This window comes from Apis cerana, linkage group LG10 (assembly GCF_029169275.1).
Source record: "Apis cerana isolate GH-2021 linkage group LG10, AcerK_1.0, whole genome shotgun sequence".
Taxonomy (NCBI): domain Eukaryota; kingdom Metazoa; phylum Arthropoda; class Insecta; order Hymenoptera; family Apidae; genus Apis; species Apis cerana.
The window spans coordinates 9923061-9942500 of record NC_083861.1 but is presented as its reverse complement, the minus strand read 5'-3'; the positions used below and the strand labels follow the sequence as shown (position 1 = coordinate 9942500).

Genomic DNA, 19440 nt, shown 5'->3' with positions numbered 1-19440 from the left:
GAAATCGCCCCTCGAATTCGTTTCGCTCGCCGAAATTTATCGAATTTTCCTCGCTTTCTAAAATCGGTCGGCCAACTTCCCTCGTCATCCTCTCCTCCCACCGTATTCGTCCCACCCCCGTAAACAGATCCGCACACGAATATAATTAGTAGCGACGCGTCGGTCTTCGACGAGTCCATCGGATGCCGAGTGTGCAAACTCGGCCGCGTCTCTCGGAGACAGATGTTGTCGGCCGACGGGGACGATTCGACGGCGATGATCGCTCGTTAAAAGCCGTTTAACGCCTCGAAACGCTCGGATAGTTTCCGTGATCGATCCCTGCCGCTTAATGATACGTTCCGCGCACCTCGAATTCTCTTTTCCCACTCGTCGAAAGCCGTCTCTCCGCTTCTGTTCTCGTTTCTCTCCCGAGAAATGAAACGCGGCGATGAGAAGGAGAGAGAGGGAGAGAAGGAGAGATACATCTCTCCTGTCCCTTTCCCTCTCCCGGATTAATACGGCTTCGCATCGAGAGGACGTTTCGTTTCGACGTTTCGCGTCGAGATTAGACGCGCGCGTTATCGCCGACGCACGACATTCTGTGATTGCTATTTGCTCAACTGTGCTGCTCTCGCGAGAAGTGCGGTTTATCGCGCGAGAATTTCGATCGGAGCGAAAATCGAAAGGAAACGTGTTCCCCTGTTTTGTTGGTGCGAGAGAGAGAGAGAGAGAAAGATCGTGTGTACCTGTTCGAACGGAATCGTCGCACCCTGCCCCGACTTGGATTTTTCGCGGCGAAACGAACGACAGAGATGTGACGCGGCTTACCTTTCCTTCGATATTATCTGAAAATACACAAACAGATCGAGTAGATTGAACGAATTATCGCGGGTTGTGGTTGTTCCTTGGTTTTTCTTATTTTAACGCTATCAGCGCTCGAAATGGGGGGCGATCGGGGGCGGAGAAGAAGAGGAAGGGAGAAACTTTTCGTTTCGCGCGCGCCGACTTTTTATAAAGGGAGTGAAAGAGAGGGAGGAAGAGAGAATGCGAGATTCAGTTGGAGTCGGCGAAGAGTCGTTGTTTGTAAAGATTGTTTCTTCTTTCTCTTTTCCTTTTTTTGGTCGTTGATTATTGTCCGTTTTAATCGCGTATCCTTTCGCGATTGAGGTCCGAAATTGGAGGGTAGAGTTGCTCCCGTTTTTTCGCGTTTCCCTCGAGAAGGGGGGAGGGGAGAATCGAGGGGGATCGAGATCGAGGGCGATTTTTATCGAGTTTCGTTCGTTGGAACTCGCGCCACGGGTGACGAGTGACCGGATACGCGACAGGATACGCGAGGGCGTTGTTGCTGCGTTCAATCGCCGTTTTTTTTTTTTCTGTAAATAGAGAGAAACGAAGAAGAAACGTGCGGATGCGAAGGAAGGTTGTCTCTTGCCAACGAACGGGGGAGATGGAATCGAGGACGGGATATCGAAGAGCGCGTGATCGATGAGAGGCGATTTTCTTTTTTCTTCCTTTTTTTTTTTTTTTGGAGAAAGATCGAAAGATGTAGAATTGATTCGCGAATTCGAGCTCTCGAGTTGGAGAGCTCTTGGAAAGTTTCGGCGATCGAGCTCTTCGATTTCTTCGACCGATTTCTTCTCAACCGCCATGCGTGGAGGAAATTTTTTAAAATCGGTGCACGTGCGAGGAGAGAGAGAGAGAGAGAGAGAGAAAGAGAGTGAGAAAGAGAGAGAGTGATAACGCGAATAATAATAGCGGAGAGGTTGAAAGAAAGACGCGGGTGCGGTGTGTCGAAGAGAGAGAGAGAAAGAGAGAAAGAGAGAGACGAGTGCGAGAGAAAGGAGAAGAGAGGATGGAAGGACCGACGATACGAAACGGGAAAAAGGAAATGAGAAAAAGAAAAAAAAATAGTAAAGAGGAACGAGTAAAGATGAAAAGTTGGAAAATTAGAGGGAACGTATTGAAAATCGCGTTAGCAACTGGAACTCGAGAAAATAAGGAATACGAAAAACCGCGGAAACGAAGCACGAATGCGTTTTGAAAAACACTGTACACAGCTCCTCCTTCTCCCTGTATATTATTATAATTAAACAATTAATTATTATTAACGTAAAATAAAGATCTGGCGAATGGTGGTGACGTTTTGTTAGAATGGCAGAAGCTAAATTACTACTGAATTTTAATTAATAAACGACATGAAAGTAATACAACAACGTATTTCACGTTTCTTTTTCTTTTTCTGCTTCATTTGCCGAGAATCATTTGCCGAAACCTTCGAAAGAGAAAGAAAATACTTGACTTTTCGCGACGACGAAGCGGCGAGGACGGATCCCTCCGCGGATATTTTCGCGAGCTCTTGGATCGCCTCCTGGAGGAGGGACACGGTTTGGCTGGCGAATTCGCGTGCCAGAACGCGGCGAGTACTTTCGAAAACGGGGGATCCACCTCGATTTCGAGGCGAGCACAATCCTTCCCGTTTCAATTACCGGCCGCGATAATGGGACGAGCGCTCGTAACCGTTAATCATCGTGATAGGCGATGCGACAAGTGGATAATTAACCGGGAAGAAGGTTCGATCGGATCTCGCTCGTCGATTTTCATTCCTTCCAGTGACGCAACGCGAAAAAAATATCGCGATTCCCATCGAATTTCTACTCCGCCCGATATTTTCGAGGCGGGAACGCGACTTGCCAACGTTTCTCTCCTCGTTTCTCCTTTTTCCTCCCCTCGACTTCGACCAAGATACCGAAATCGCTGCAATTACGCGCACGTTGAACGCGCTGGACTCGTCGAATCTCGGATCCGCGCGTCCCAATTAATCCGCGTCCCCCCACCGCCAAGCGCTCCCGATTGCGACGACAGGCCGAACGAGATTCCATAATTGAGCTTCTCGAACGCTTTTCCACGCGAACTAACGCCACATGGTTCCAATCGGCCGCGAAATAATTGGAGGTAGATTCTGGCTGGTCCAATTTTTCCTTTCGCGAACCGTCTCGATTTGGAATCGTGGCGAAACTCCTGCTCGAAACAACAACTCCTCCAACTTGCGCAAATATACGTTTCGTCCAAGATTAATCGACGTTTAATCCACTTTGCACAGCTGGGATCTCGATGTGTCGGGCCGCGATAGAAATATATTCCTCGAGACGATGTTGGAGAGGGCGTCGATAACGTTACCTACATACATACATATATATATATATATATATCTTCTTTGATAATCGGCTTTCGAAAATTTTCGTTGGGACCAATTCTTTCTTAAGAGAGAAACAAAATAAAAGAGAGAGAGAGAGAGGGGCGTGTTATTAAAACGATGGACCTCGAGGATAGCCCCTGATCCGACAAGCGGGATAATCCTGGCTTCTCTGCTCTCGCTTCTAACGAGAAGTCGTCGGCGGAGAGTTGCAACGATCCGTATCCCGTACGATTGGTTACGAAAGCGGGCAGGAAGGCAGAAAAGCGAGGGATCGATCGATGAAATATCGATACTTGGAACGGCGCGACGGCGACTCGACTCGACTCGACTCGACTCGGCTCGACTCGACGCATTTTCTTCGTTCCGAGAAAAGGAGAATAGAATCGCGCGTGTTGGACGTGTTCCGACGGACACGAGGGAGCTTCCGGTTCCTGCGAGCGGGGCCTTCTCTCCGGGTTCCCGCTTCGAAGCGTATCCAACGATTATTACGTGGAAGCGCGAATTGCCTTTAATTATGCACGGCGAGGCGCGCGCGCGCGGCTAACCGGTAAAGATATACCAGACACGAGGGGGGTGATTGTTTCTTTTCTCGGGCAAAAGGCGGGAATTCTTTGTTGGAGGGGTCGCGTTTCGCGGGGGAATGGACGGCAGGGGCAGGCTGGAACGGACAACCGTTAAATCAATTTTAAGAACAGGTTTCGATCCGGCGAGCGCGCTTCCCTATCGATTCCTAGGATCTCCTCGAGAGAGTTGAGCCAAGCGCGAGAAACGAGGCGACAGAATTTTTGCGGGATACGGTGACATAACGACGCGACGCAACGAGAGTCGACCGACCGGTCGCGCCGTCCTTTTCGTCCTTTTCCTCCCCTGCTCCCCGATACTCTGACCGATCAGCCTCCGTTCTTAACCCCCTCCGTCGCGTGAGAAAAAGGGCGCGAAAAGTGGAGTGGAGCGGAGGAAAATCGGACGGTTTTCGCCTCGGTCGGTGACGAGTTCCCCGTTGAAAATGAGGGGAGAGGAGGAGGCGCGAGCAAGAGAGGAAGGTGATAAACATGGAGGAAGGGGGGAGGGACCCTGAAAGAGGCGCGAGAAGAAATGGGTGGAAAAGAATTGGAAATCGGAGGAGAAATGGAAAGTGGAGGAAGACGGAGAGGGAGAGGCGCAGGCGCCAACCACTCCACCCACTACCACTACCACTACCACCCCCTTTCGAAACATGGGAAGACATGCGCTCTGCGCTTTCTCCTTCTTCCTCCCTCCTTCTCCCGGATCCGCCACGCTCGTTCCGTTCACATCCACCGAAATTATCGTTATAGGCGTATCGTGACGTCCGTGTACGTGCACGACGCGCTCGCGATTCGCTTCGTCCACTCCTCCCCCTCCCCGAGTTTCTCCAAGAGAGCTTCGTCCCCGATATCGTTCGATTCGAGAGACCGGATATTCCCGAGCTTATTATTTACCAACCAACGTTTCGCATCGTTTTCCGCGACGTCGTTTTCGCGGTCTGAAAAGTCGAGCAGCAACGCGTCCTTCCCGACAGGTTTTTTCGCCCGGATGACTTACGGCGCCAGACCAATCGGCCGGTTCGCATTCCTCGACTCGCGCGCATTGCCAACGCGTGCACTGCATCGCGCCCGTTTCAATAGTTCCAGAACCAGAGACGCGAAAGCGTGCAGCCTTTCGAGACGTTGCCTCGCGCGACCTTAACCGGAACACCCGGTTAATTACATATATATATATATATATATATATATATGTATGTATATATAGGGAAACACCTTTCACGAATCTTTCTTCGTTGTCTCGGTAATCCGTCGTTTCGTTTCGCGGGAGAGGGTTTGAAGAGAGTGGAAGAAACGGGCGCGTCCGATCTCCGGAGGAGAGCTCGTTGACATTCCAGGAACGCGAGGCGTGAACGCGAATCCTGAAGACGGTGGCGCATTGATTTAATAGCCGAGATGCCCACACCTCGGAGGGGAATCGCATCTCGTGGCTCGGTTTTCGCGTCGAACGGGCGGAAACGCACGAAACACGTATATACATACACATATATACATATTCGGTTGTGCAGGAACGAATACGTGGACGATAACGCGCGGTGCACTCGCGGCGGCGGCACGCGTGTGCGGAGGAAACAATTGAACCTCGTCCTTTCCTCTCTCTTTCTCTTTCGCGGGATACTCGCCTCTTCCTCCTCTCTTCTTTCTCTTTCTCCCCCTTCCTCACCGGCCCCTGCCAGCCAAGCTTAATAAGCACAGCTACCTACATTCCATTTCCGGTGCGCTGACGTCACTTGACAATCCGGCTACGGACAGCTCGTCGAGCCACGCACGTACGTACGACCGAGCCTCGTCCATCCTTTAGGTATAACCCACACCTCTCGCGCGACGTTTCACCAAGCGGTTACGATTTCCTCTCTCGACGTGGCCTCCGATCGACGCCCAACGCGCTTCGTTCCGTCCCGTCCCGTCCCTCCTCCTTCCTTTCGACTCGGGACCAGTTCGGGAGCAATCGATTTCTTCGATCCCGTTTCCCGAATATCTCGCCGATTTCTTTCGTTCCTTCTGTCACCGCACATGCACACGCGCGCGCATGTACGTGTATTTATACACGCGTGTGTATATCGCGGGTAGGATAGATATCGCGAGCTGTAACGAAAGCGGGGGAAGAGGAGAGGAGGGGAAGGGAGGGGAGAGGCGGAGGGAGGGAAGGAGCGCGATCGCGGTTTGTCGAAGCGACGACGCAAGCAGGTAGGCCTTGAACAGCTCCGGACCCACGCGCGCGGGTCTCTCTCTAGGAGTGTTGGCTCTCCCGTGTATAGAGGCATTCTCGGTTGGCGCTGCTGGGCAAAAGACAGATAAATAACTCAGGTATGGCATTGGCTAAGTAAACGAGCCTACGCGCGCATTCGCGAAACGTACACCTGTACGACCACGGCCGCCGTACACTCTCGAGCTCGTATGCGCCCGAGTACCTACACGTTTAGCCGCGCGTAAAACGCGTCTTGTCCTCCTCGTCTCTCCTTCTTCCCTCCCTCCCTCTCTCTCTCTCTCTCTCCTCCGTCCTCCGAGGTATTCGCTTTCTCTCCCTCGCCTTAGTCGCGAGCGGCAAACACGCGCGTAGGCGTGACTCTCGTGGCGAGAGTGTCTCTCCGGATCCTACGGACGACGCCGTTTTTATACCCGTCCAAACAACTCGGGGGGAGGGGGAGGAGGGTTGTTAGGAGAAGACGCATCGGAACCTCGATCGGTTTCGACTCGATCGGCGGTAATTGTTCGGCGGGGGGAGGACGAATCTCGGGACGAGGGGATGTTTCGAGCGTTTGGGGGGATGATGGATATATGGGTGGCGAAGAGGCGAAAGGTCGGAGGCGATTTCGGCGCCGTTCCACCGGTCGATCGTCGGATCGTTGGAGCGGAGTGGATTCGAGAATATGTGTATCGCGGAGAACGAAGGACGGTCGGTCGGTTGGTCGGTCGGCAGCGCGCACGCACGCCTCCTTACTCACTTATGAAGTTAATTGAGGGCAAACGTCCACCGCCACCGCCACCACCGCCACCGCCACTACCGATACAATACTGACCGAGCCGAAAACATGCGCAACCGGTCGGCGAACGCTCGCGTAATTGTTGCCGCGACCGCCGACACGCGGCGAAGAGTTTTCGCGGAAAACGCCTCGGCTGGATCCCGTCGTCCCTGACCTTAGATCCACGTGGATGGGTATCGCCTTTGCCATAGGTCATCCCTGACGAATCGGTTACGGAGTGCCTCCTTTCATCGTCTTCTCTCTCGTCCGCTACTATACCACTTTCACTCGAGAAAAAAAGATTTACTTCTCCTCCCTTCTTTTTCTCCTTTCCTTCCCCCCTTTTCTTTCCTTTTCCTCTCTTTTCCTCTCTTTTCCTCCAGTCGAGTCGATATTTCGAGTCGGATCCGTCTCATGCGAGTCCAGGGGCTGGTCGGACGCGTTCGGTGATGTGGAATAAATTATAAATTATATCGAATGTAATTACGATGCTGATCTAATAACGGAGACACAGGTGGCGCGGAAAGATTCCAGTCGGGATAAGATGCCAGGGAGTGACCCAGAGCGTGCCGAAAGCGCGCCTCCAACCTCTTCCCATTACACCGATGTTGTTCGAATTCACTCGCTTTTCCCCTCCGCCTCCCCTTTCGACTTTCGTCCAAAGATCCACCCGCACGGAGACTCGATCCATTTCGACGTTTCGAGCGCGCGACAGGTAATTGGATCGGCGCTGGTGTATATTTATCGATGGCGTTGCCGCGACATTCGCAGCGGAATCGAATCCGCGGACCGAGGGGGAGGGGATGGTAATTCGATCGAGCTTTCGGGGCGAGAATTCGCATCGGATCGCAGGGAGGAGGGGTAGGAATGAATTTATAATAACGAGTCGATCCGGCGCTAGGTGGAAATCACCGGCGGGGCGAGTGGAAGAGGATAAGTTTATAAAAGGACGAAAAAAGTGGTGGTGGTGGTGGTGGTGGTCCAAAGGGCGGAGAGGGTTGGAGAGCCGCGTGTCCGTGGAACGCGTGTCTCGTGCACATTCTCCGCATGCCCGCCGGGAGGCCGATAAAACGTATGCAGATTAAAACATTTTATTTGAATGATAATATAACACTTGTTGATGCAAGCGCGTTGGCCTAGGTTAGCATAATAAACATTATGTAGATCTGTACGGCAGCGGCGAGCTATCCGTTCCGGCTACGTACGTCTCGCCGCCGCCCGCCCGTTACACAAACGCCCGTGCGTTTAAACGTGTTCCTCTCCTCTGTGGAAGAGGCGCGCGCGCGTTTCAGTCTTGTTTCTCTCCGCGTACCAGCCGCTCCCCTCCCTCCGCTGGCCCGTTCCTCGCCAACCGCACCCCTTGCCCCCTCTCCAGCCACTGCCCCCTTACGCCGCATCCGCGAGACGTTCATTCATTAAAACCGGGAGGAGACCGCGTGCATTCTCAATTTTATCGATGCTTCGATCCAGCAGGAGGAGGAGGAAGGGACGCGCGCTTTCGCCTCCTTCTCTCCTCTTTGCTTCTATCCCGACCCGACGCTCTCCATTTTCCAAAATGGATCGATCCCTCCCTCGATTTTCTCCATCGCGCGTGGATCGTGGAAAGCAACCGGGCTCTCGATCGTCGCCCGCGAAGCGAATTCCTCGAGGCCCGTAGGTGTCGAGGGAAAATGTCAAGGAGAAGGTGTCGCCTATCGAAGGCGATAGAAATCGCGAGTTCGTACGGACGCCTCGTAAAATCTCGAACCGCTCGTCGGTCTGTATATTATATATATATATATGTGTGTGTGTGTATGCACACGTAGAAGTTAAATTTCTAATCTCGAACGACTCGGATCGGTCTCGCGTTCGTTTCTCGAGCGGAGAGGCAAGGCCGATCGGTGGACGGGAGATGGAAAAATTGGGGAGAATCTTGCGGGATCGGAAAAGAGAGCGTGGCGCGGATCGACGAACTGTTCGAAGGCCGGTTTTATAACGCGCTGCCGACACACTTTTCGTCCGCGAAGCTCGTTCCAGCTTATCCGGTGGAAGGCGAAATGGGTCGAACGGTTGGCCGGCGCGAACATTAGCAGCAGGCAGCAGACTCGTGTACAGTCGGTCCGGCACCAAGTGGCCGCGATAATAGGACCTATGACACGCACGTACGCGCGCGCACACACGGCCGGCCAAGTTAAGTGGCCGGCACTCGTCGCTGAAAATAATGTTCAATTCCGACGTAACTGCACCTATGACCCTGACTCTTCTCGGCTTACCTTGAGCGCTCATTCGGAAATCCCGAGGAATGCTTGGTCGAGTGGGCGGACGACACTCCTTGCGATCCGCCGTCCAATTCGCTGCGAGAGAAACTCCGCGAAAATCCGCCCGACTGGAAGGAAAATACATGTCGAAGTGGAAAAGGCATCCTCCTGTCCGACGCATTCTTCCCCCAATATCTCTCCTCCTCGAACCGGAGACGAGGCGTCGACGTGTACGATCTCGATCGATCGAAAGTCGAGCCAGCCTAGACGAATGACGCAGCGAGCGCCCCTGACCCTCGAAGGGGTCGCGTTCGATTCGCGATAGAGGCTCTCTCTCTCTCTCGGAGGCCACTTTGAGCCCCGCGTCGCGCCGCAATCGGATGTAAATGCGATGCAAATTTGGAGGGGGCGCGAAAGAGAGGGTGTGGCGCTATCGAATGTACCGGGTGGCGCGGTAAACTAGAGCCGTCGAAACGGGGGATCGCGGAATTCCGGGCCCCGCAAATTTAACCGCGCCGACGAGGAAACATTCCCTCTCCCGCGCGCGTTCGGAGGATCGTATCGATGTCGCCACCCCCTGTTCGATGCCTCCCCTTCGCCTAAAATGCTTTCCCTTTTCTCGTTTCTTTTCGTTTTCTCGAAAGGGAGAGAGAAATCGATTTTGTCCACTTTTCTTCCGGGTGGAGGTAGGAGGAGGAGAAGAAGAAGAAGAAGAAGAAAGGGGTTCGTGACCGAGGGCTGTTGGACGACGCCCGAATTAGATCGTTATCGGGGACGATTATCGTTCCTCGGCCCGTGGAATTGGCGGCGAAAAAACACCGAGCGGATGCCCTCGAGCCCCCCTCCTCCTCCTCCTCCTCCTCCTCGAGCCGCTACACCATCTCGAAAAACCGGTACCACCGTTTTTACCCCCGTCCTCGATGTAATTCGGCTCCGGATCCGCGTGTCGTCCGTAATCGTCTCGTATCCCTTCTCCCTCGACGAGGAAGTCCTCTCTACAATTGATTTACGCGATTCGCGCCAATTCTCCTCCCCGTTCTCGTCGTTGTTGTTGCTACGATACGCGACAAAATCCTTCTCGACCATCCGTCGTTCGATCCATTCCTACGTATCTCGATGCGATTCCTTCCTTTTTTCTTCTCGACGCAATCGCGATCGAGAGGAATCCGATTTTCTTCCTCTCCCTATTTCCCCCTCCCCTACCCCCCGTTCAAAACGAGGATGGAAGCGGTGTCGAGCAGATGTTAAGAATCTCGCAAAAAAACTTCCTTCCTTCCTTCCTTCCTGAAATCCAATTCGGTCGAGGAGAGCGTGCCGGCCGAAGAAATGCCCAGGGGTGGTAGTAAGAGCAACGCGACGGGGGTGAAGAAGGAGAGAGGGGAAAAAAAGGGGGGAAAAAACGCGCGGAATTAGCGGACGGACGCGTGCAATGCGGACGAGACGGCGTTGTTGTCGGTCGTATTAGAGATAGAGAGAGAGAGAGAGAAGAGGAGGAAGGCGGAACAAGGGAGGGAAACGGGAGCAAGAGAGATTTCTGAACGCTCAACGCCGCTCCACCCTCTTGGTTTTTCTCGTTTGGCTCGCGTTTACGTGGCCAACCGACGAAACGAGACCTCCTCTTCCCCCTCTCGCGAGTATCCCTTCTTACACGTGTCGTTTACTCGTTTGGACGATCGATTTCCACGATCGATTATTTTTTAAGCTTGTATCGAGAGGGAAAAATGCCTCGAGTTTTTCGCGATTTTCCTCCCTCCTGTTCCTCCTCTTCCTCCTCTTTTTCCTCTTCTTTTCGTCCGGAGTGGGGGAGGGGGAGAGGGACGTCTTTGTCGAAGTTATTGACAAAGCTCGCCTTGAACTTTATCACTCGCTCGAGGAACGTTACGGCGGGTATTTACTATAAAATTAAGTATTCGAGTACGAGTAAGGTGATTGCGCACTTAAACGTGTTTTCCACGTGCCGGCTAAATACGATAAGCTGTATTTTCGCCTTTCGAGCGTCGTCGATTCTTCCCGCGATACGGGGAATAAAATTGACGCTTTTCGAAAACCGTTCTCTCTCTCTCTCTCTCTTTCCTTCTTCCACGCCGAGGCATGGAAAGAAAACGACGAAAAACGTCGTCGATTATTAATTTCCGCGGCTCGCTTCCCGTTGATAAACGATGGGGAGGGGAGGGGACCGCGACATTGTCGAACGGAGGAAGACCGGTGGCGCGACATGTGTCCACTGACGCGTTCCTTTCCCCGTTTTATGGAACGAGCATAAATTCCTTTCCGGGGAGGAAAGGGTGGGCGGCGGCCGCGTGGTCACGATTTCAATCTCTGGGTCCTTTCATAAAAGAAGTCGCGCACGCCCCGTGTAACCGTGCAATAATTCTCCCTATTCTACGCGGTGTTCATTAATTACGGATGGCGCACGGGGAAAAGAGAGAGGGCGAGAGAGAGGAATTATGGATCCGCCTTTATCCGTGGATCGAGCCACCACTCTCGCGCTCTCCAAACCGTAAGATATACCGGTATTTTTTTCGCGACGTCCCGCGATAAGCCTGACCGCCCCGTTATTTATCGTCCTCGAAATTCTTTCGAACCCGCTACCGCTTCTCCGCCCGCCCTCTTCGTAATCGTTCGGAAAATGGAGAGCGAAAAGAGGAGGCTCCCGATCCCGAAACGAGGGATGTCGTCTCGGAGCTCGTTCCAAATTGGCAAATTGGGCGAAATTTAATATATCGCTTCGACATATATCGTGCAAAATACAGTAATAATTTGAACGAGGTTATACGAGGAAATCGTAAACTAAATTATTCCAGATTTCCATCCAATTATCGAGCGAAAGGGGGAAGGTGTTCCCATCCAGAAAAAGGATCGGAACGTTGCTCGCGTTCGGCGAAGGGTTTTAGGCGCGCGCGATCTGGAGCGAAACGGGAGCGAGGCCGCGCTCAGCGGGAGATCCGGACTCGCGGCGGCAACGGGCGAGCCGACACACGCAGAGAGAGAGAGATGGGGCCGGATGGAAAACTCGGAAGAAAAGGAGAAAAATGATCGGTTAACGGGCGACGGGAAACGGGAGTGCTAGCGAACGTGCTCAGAAGTTAAGAAGGAGCGCGACAATGGGCCACTCGATGCGTGATAAGAAGGGGGCGTTAAACCGGGATTACGCGCCGAGCCAGGTAAACGCATTTACCCCCCTTCCCGCGTCGCCTCATTCAACGCCCCATCCTCTTTTTCCCGGGGGGAGGGGGATAAAAAGTCGCTTGCTCGGATGAACGAGGCCGAGATGTTGCGTCGCCTGCCCACGGTTTTCCAACTGCTTGTTGCCTGCTGCTGCCCGTCTTTCCACTCCCGTGCGCGCCTTGTCCTCCTCTTCTAACACTTGTGTGTCGACACTCGCGTGTTACTCGCGCTGTTAATAATAAACGATCGACGTGTAAACGTAAATTACCAACGTAAAACGGTGCTTGTTGTTAAATTATTAATGCACCACGGGAAATAATGGAAAGGAATTATATATCGGGATGCCAACATTAGCGAAAGCTGCCACGTCGTCGAGGATACGGTATCGTGGTCGGTCGAGGCGAGACTTGATCATCATTATTATTATTGTTATTACTATTATTATTATTATTATTATTATCATCGTTATTATTTACGAGATTACGAAGAACACGTATCCTTTGTGAATACGCGCATTCGCACGCGCGTGCATAAATAACCGGGACGATTCCGGAATCCCGGAGGGGATCCAGCTCTCTTTTTTTCCCCGGGAGCGGAGGAGGCGATATTTGTTTGGTTTAGAGACGATCGAGGGGAGGGGAGAGGCGGGAATGGGGGGATTAGCGGCGAGGGAGTATCGATTTCGATCGATCAATCGGGGACGGGGGGGGCGGCAGTGTGTTTCTCCGCGCGAGATTAGCAGGCGAACGGCGTTTAGCCCGTTAAATACGACGTTTCAGAGAGCCGTAATAGCGGCAATTATCGTGTTAGTAGCTATATTCCGAAGGCATCCGTCGCTTCGTACCTTTCGCCGTGTAATTACGTCTCGTTAAGACCTCGGGAATGTAATCCGGCTCGCGGACGAAACTGGAAAACCGGCGGCGTGTGCACGCTGCTTCTTCTTTTTTCCTCTCTCGTCGTCGCCTCTCTCTCTCTCTCTCTCTCTCGCCAACCAAGTTTTAGTTTCCCCGCATCGATCGCATCTCTCGGTCCTTTAACCAAAAAAAAAAAGAAGAAAGTGGATGGAGCCTCTCTTTTTCTCGACAATCTCTCTCTCTCTCTCTCTCTCCCTCGAATATCTTTCTCGAGCGAAACTTTTCGAAGATTCGAAGGGCGCGGCCGAGACACCGAGGCGCGAGAATTTCTGTGAACGCCCGTGACGAAGCCCACGGAACGAGAGTAGGAAGAAGAAGAAGAAGAAGAAGAAGAAGAAGAAGTGGAGAGGCCATAGAGAATGCGCTGGATGGGAGGAGGGATAGACGCGTAATCCTTGGATCGTGTTGGTTGGGCACGATCCTTTTTCGGACCGATCCTATACCTTGGCGCGTCACACAATCTCGAAGCAAAGTTCGTTAACCCTTAACCGATTTCGATCGAGTCGAAATTGGACACGCTCCAGTTTAAAGCGCGCGGTTCGAAAGGAAAGGAAGGCTCGTCCTTTCGAAGGCTTTATTAAGACGCGACGATGACGGCGAGAGAAGGAGGAGGATTTCCCCGATCGGGACGCGACGAAGCCCGTCCTTCTCTTTCCCGTGGAAAAGGCGGGACGCTATAAAACGATACAAAGTTTAACACGGGCATCGCGGATTACATCGTAAAACGTGGCGTATAAACGATCCTCGTGGCATTCGCGCCAGGGGGGGAGGAAAAAAGGAATATTGCTGCGCGGTGTAGGATTTCCTTCGAAGCGATCGAAGGTTTCCTCGTTCGAGCCGCTGCGGAGGAAGGGGCCCCACGCGAGCCGAGCCGAGCCGAGCTAGAGCCGGCCACCTTTTCAGCCTGTGCGGTGTTTAACGGTGACGGATCGACTAGGAAATCGATGTTCGAAGGGTGACGGGGGTCAACGCCGCCGTGGAAGCCGGTAGCCGCCGCCGTTGCCTTTTGTCATCGCGTCAACAGCCACCCGATCTCTCTCTCTCTCTCTCTCTTCCTCCTCGTTCAACGAGACGAGAACACGCAACGCGTAAAAATGGGGGAGAGCGAGGGAGAGAGAGAGAGAGGTAGCAGGTGTGCTTAGGTGGCCGATGGCGTGATTCGTCATAGGCGTGACCCAACAACCACCACGACTCACGATGCGACGTTCCATCTCAATCGCGTCATCGTCGTTCACGACGCTCGACTTTTTTCTTCCTCCTCCTCCTCCTCCTCCTCCTCCTTCTCCTCGCCAGGTATAGGTAGATAGATAGATAGATATCTCGCGCGTTGTGTTACACGCATGCCGTTCGATGCTCGGAGACGCGAGTCTCGCGCCTTCCTCCTCCTCCTCCCGCGATTTCGTTCCATCCTCAGAGCGATCTCGTGTTTGCGCAGTTTCGCGGTTCGAAGAAGAATTTTTCGAGAGAGGAATCCGGGGAGAGAAAGAGAGGAAGGTTGGACGGAGCGTGTTTCCTCGGTCAGAGAGAGAGAGAGTGAGAGAGACCAGGTAGTAGAGCGGATAGTAGACAGCCTGGACTGACCAGCGGGTGCTCCGGATCCGACTGGACCGGTTTTGCTTGAATTCCCTAGGAGTTCTAGCCTTCGGGACTCCGCGAGAGCCCGCTCGCAGGATTCTCACCGGCCTCTCCTCTACCTCTGATCACCCCTGCTCGCTACCGAGACCACTGGACGAGGACCACTCTTTGGCCAGTTATACCGTCTCTCGCTCCGCTTTTTTCCTCCTCCTCCTCCTCTCGTTCCTCCCTCGTTTCTTTACCTGCTTACCTTCGCCTCACCGAGGAGGAAGTTTCGCTCCGAGGTATCGGCCATTCGTGTCTCGTCGTCATCCTCGTCGCCAACTCGAGACGCCGCTGTTTCAAGCGTATCATTTATCATCGGGCGCGCGAGCAACCACGCTCTTTCCCTCCCCCTCGAAGATGACGAGTCGATAGGACGAGGGAGGACCGGGCCTCGCGACACCGATACGAGCGCTCATCCGTTCCGTTCCGTTCCCTCTCTTTCGAGGATTCTTCGATCGAAGATACTGCCGGTCGCTCGCCGGCTGCCTACCGCGACTTTAATTATACCGGTGCCTACGCAATTTGTCTCGTTATCGATTCGAGATTTCCCCGCTCCTCGCCCCGTCCTCGTTTCATATTTATCCCCGTTTCATCCTTCCAGTTGCCAGTTGTTTTGTCGACGTGCAAGGGAATTCTAGCGGTTCGCCACCCTTGGTCTCCTAGCCCTGTTTTTTCGGCGAGCATCGGGATCCAGTTTTCGAATCGAGTTTATCCTCTCTCGAAATCCTCCCGGTCGTCCGTTGGATGACCGTTTGAACGGGAGCTCTCCAACCGTCGTCGTAGTCGTCTCTCTCTCTGTTCGCCTCGAGAGAAAATTTTTCATCTCTCCCGTGACGGCGGTGGTTTCCTTTATTTACGACGGCGTTCCTCGTCGCGGCGATTTAAATTAATAACGTCGCGTTTCCCTCTCGGCCTCGCGGAGATTAATAACAACGGGCCGAGTTAACGAAAAACTACGGGCCGGTTCCCTCCCCCGAAACTCGCGAATCATCTTGATAACGGCGGAGAATTATTTGCAGCCCGTGCGGTTGGGATCGATCGGCGCGAGAGGCGGAAAGAAAAGAGGTGGCGTTAATAGATCGGCGGAGGTGCAATTTGCATTTTGCGACCAATTTGTCCCGAGGCGTTTATTTGCCTTGTTCGTTTAGATTATTTATGTTGTTCCGGTCTATATTTGTATATCCTTATCTAGTTTATTTGCGTAACATTTCGAAAAATTTTTCCAAGGTGATCGAAAATTTGCGGAATCGCTATTATGAAAATTAACTTGCACCGATGCAGATTAATGCCGTAGCCGTCGTTATCGCCTCGTCTACTTACGCGTCGCTAATATCCTAATAATTCGAATCGTGCTTATTACCCGGCCGTGCGTAATCGATCGAGTTGTTAATTGCACCGTGACCGGTGCGGTGCAGAAATGAGCGCAAGAAAGAACGACGCGTGTACCTCTCCTCTATTCGATCTGTCTCGACAGGCGCGAGATCACGGAACAATCGAAAAAGATTACGTCGAAAATCTATCTCCTCCTCCCCTTCCCACGTACGAGTTCTTCTTCGAGGAATATCGACGAGGAAAGGGGAGGAGGGGGAAAAAAAGGGGAAAACGACGCGGTTAATCGCGTCATCGGGAAGTGACGGGACGAAATTTCTTGCCGGCCGGTTTTCGGGGATCCGCGAATTCCAACCCCGACCCCGCTATAACGAGTGAACACGCATAATGATATTAATCAAGGCGGCGCGTTCGGCTTCCTTAAAATTGCCGGCAGGCTCAATTTCTCACTTAAAATCTAATTAGAGCTCCGGCCGAGTTCTTCTTCTTCTTCTTCTTCTTCTTCTTCTTCTTCTTCTCCTTGTTCCACGAGCTCCCTCTGCCGCCGTGGGCCACGCAGAATGAAGAAGAAGAAGGAGGAGAAGGAGGAGGAGGAGGGCCCCGCGTATCCCACGAACGGACGCCGGAGCTAAGCCACCACTTTGCCAAATTGCAGTTTCCTGCCCCTTGCTCGGATCGCCGTTCGCCGATCGCCGTCGTCGACCCCCAGATCATCCCCCCTCCCCTCCTCCTCCCGGCAGAGAAGAGCATCGATCCCCCTCCGAGAAGGATTTTTCTCCTCGCAATTGGAACGAGCGGCCCTTCGATCGCCCCGCGATCCAGGCCCTCGGACCGCCCTCCTCGGATCCTCCTCGGAGGTTCGAGGTAACGACGAGAACCACCACCGTTTTCCCCACCTGTTGTTCCTCGCGCCCTTCCGTACGCGTTCCTCTCCTTTTCTTCTCGCGTTTGCGAAAGTACGGGATTATTCCTGCTGTCCTCGTCCTCGTCGTCGCCGAAGCTCGACGAGAGGAGAGGACGGGTCGGGAGAAGTCGAGGGAAAAAGGAGAAAGAGTGGAGGCAACGCCGCGGGGGGATTTACGATTGGAACGCGAGAGGGTAATCGGGGAGTCCGCGAGCTCGTGGATCAACTCGTTGCGATTCGTTAATTATTACCGTCCGGTCCGACTAGGCACCCGGGGTCCGTGTATTGGAGCGGGCTCGTGGGAGGGGGAGGGGGTGGGTGGTTGGCTGCGGAGGAGGAGGACACGGGGGAGCAAAAAAGACGGTCGATCGTTAGCAAGGTACAAATTTCGCCATTTGCCGCAATAAACCTTCGAACCCGCTTGTAACTTCTTCTTATGGGAGGCATGAGTAATCGCCTTGTTAGCCCTTATGGCCTATAGCGCTCATACGCTCGCTCCTCGCCCCCCCTCCCTTGTTGTCCATGGGAGGGACAACAGCCACGGCAACAACAACAACAACAACAACAACGGCAACAACGGTCGAGACATGCACGCACACCGATTGCGAAAGAAAAAGAAGGGAAAAAGAGGAGAGGAGGGAGAAAAGAAGAAGAAGAAGAAGAAGGAGGAGGAGGAGGTGGAGGAAGGGTCGGTCGGTCGACGATGCGGCCCGGAGAGAGAAACGATAGGGGTATGAAACGCGAAACACACGCGATATATATATACATATATACACATGTGTACCCCATCGACACCGGACGCCTGTGTAACGAGCGACGCAAAGGACCCGCCGATCCTCCTCAGGTAGTGGAGAGAAATCGAGAGGGAAGCTCGCGACGGGAGAGAGAGAGGGAGAGAGAGAGAGGGCGTTGTACGACCGAGAAACGAGCAAAAAACGAAGGAAGCGCGGCCAATACACGCGGGGACGGAAAACAGAGGTGTCCAGAGAGAGGAGGAGGGTGGTGGAACCAGGAGGGAGGGGCGATCGGTATTTCCTCTCTTTAATTCAATTACCTCGCTCTTCTCTCCGCTCTACCACTTAATTACCATCCCTCCTAAAAATTGATACGTATTTTTTCCATTCCCTCGACAGAGAGAGAAAGAGGGGGGAGATTTGAGGGGGTAGGTAAGAAGGTCTCCGACGCGACGCCGACGCGACGCGCGCGCGAGAGGGCAGGAGAGAGGCGAAAGGAAGCGGGGCGCGTTCGTGTGCGTGTGTCCCCGTGTGTCGCGTGGCCCCATATCTTAAGAAGTAGCCAAGGGGGGTCCGGCGAAGGACGGCGAATGGGGACTAACACTGTTTTATCGTGTAGCCAATTAATAACGTTTCCCCCCGTCCCTTCCCACCTCTCCCGGCCCGCTTTCGCCGGGAAGAAGAGATCTTCGCTTAAAGATACCCGGGGACCGTTCCCGGGGACCCCCGGAAAGCCGAGGCCAGCCCCGTACCCGCTCCACTTCGCGCCCCGCGCCGCCCGATCCTCGCTTTCGAGGAAGAAATTCCGCGAGAGAGAGCGTTTGCCAGCGTTTGGGTGGAGAGAGTGAGAGTGAGAGAGTGAGAGAGAGGAGAGAAATTTGGGAAAAATTTGACATTAAGAGGGTTTTTGCTTTGTGATGTTGCAGCTTACAGATTTGTCTCGTATCGTCCTGCTGCAAGCGATCGTTCCAGTGTCCTGTCGCAGCCAGGCATCGTGTCAGTGTGGAAATGCATAATTACAATAGAATTTACGGTATAAGTTGTGTTAAATCAATGTTAATCGCTGTAGCGAAGTGGGGTATTACAATAAATACATTATTTTATGTAAAGTGTCTTTCTTTTTTTTTATTCCGCTCGCTTTGTTCTCTGTCCAGGATAGAAAATGGGAGAGAGGGATGATTCGAGTCGTTCGCCTTCTTCTTCTTCTTCTTCTTCTTCTTCTTCTTCTTTCTTTTCTTTTTTTTCCCCTCTCTTTCTCTCTCTCCACGATCGTTCCCGTCGCCGAGGGAGAAGAAAAGGCTCGTAAAGAGGAGAGCTCGTGCAACTGGTCGGCATCTGGGATGAGCAATTAACGGAAGGGTTTTCGCCTGGCCGTCCTCCACCCTCCCAACCCGTTTCCCACCCCGCGCTCGTTGACAAGCCGTTTGATTTATAACGAGCTTTTATTTTTTAATCCCGGCCCAACTGTCACCCTTCTCGCTCTCCCCCTCCCCTCCACCCGCTGTTCCAAGCTTCTTTTCGGAAATTTATCGTTCAATTTGCCGCCCCGCCTCGAGGCGAAGTCGCCACTTGAACGAGAAAGAAATTGCGGGACAACAAGACGAGGATTTCGCGACGGAAGCGAAAGATTTTGGAAGCGTTGTTCAGCTTTGACTCGGCCTTTCGCCCGTCCCTCGGAGTGTTTAACCCTCGGGACGGGTTACGAAATGACGTTCACGATAGGAGGAGGATAGGAGGATCGCGCGATCCTCCAGGGGGAAGGATCCAAGGGCAAGGAGTTGGAGGAATTGGAGAAAAGAATTGGAAAAATTCCTGGACCACCGCAATCCATTA

The 19440-nt window shown here is 53.1% G+C and overlaps 1 protein-coding gene across 2 annotated transcripts in view; it reads left to right on the top strand.

Annotated features, from left to right (window-relative positions):
* The window catches only part of LOC108003062 (POU domain protein CF1A), a 24799-nt gene extending 6083 nt beyond the window's left edge, over positions 1–18716 (top strand). Inside the window, exons 1-2 of one of the 2 annotated variants that reach the window (XM_062080278.1) lie at positions 1–6045; positions 18534–18716. The exon at positions 1–6045 is cut by the window's left edge and continues 6083 nt beyond it. The gene's annotated coding sequence lies outside the window, so the exon portion shown is untranslated. The remainder of the gene's footprint in view (positions 6046–18533) is intronic. The other variant, XM_062080277.1, reaches the window with a different exon arrangement.
* Positions 18717–19440: the final 724 nt, after the last annotated feature.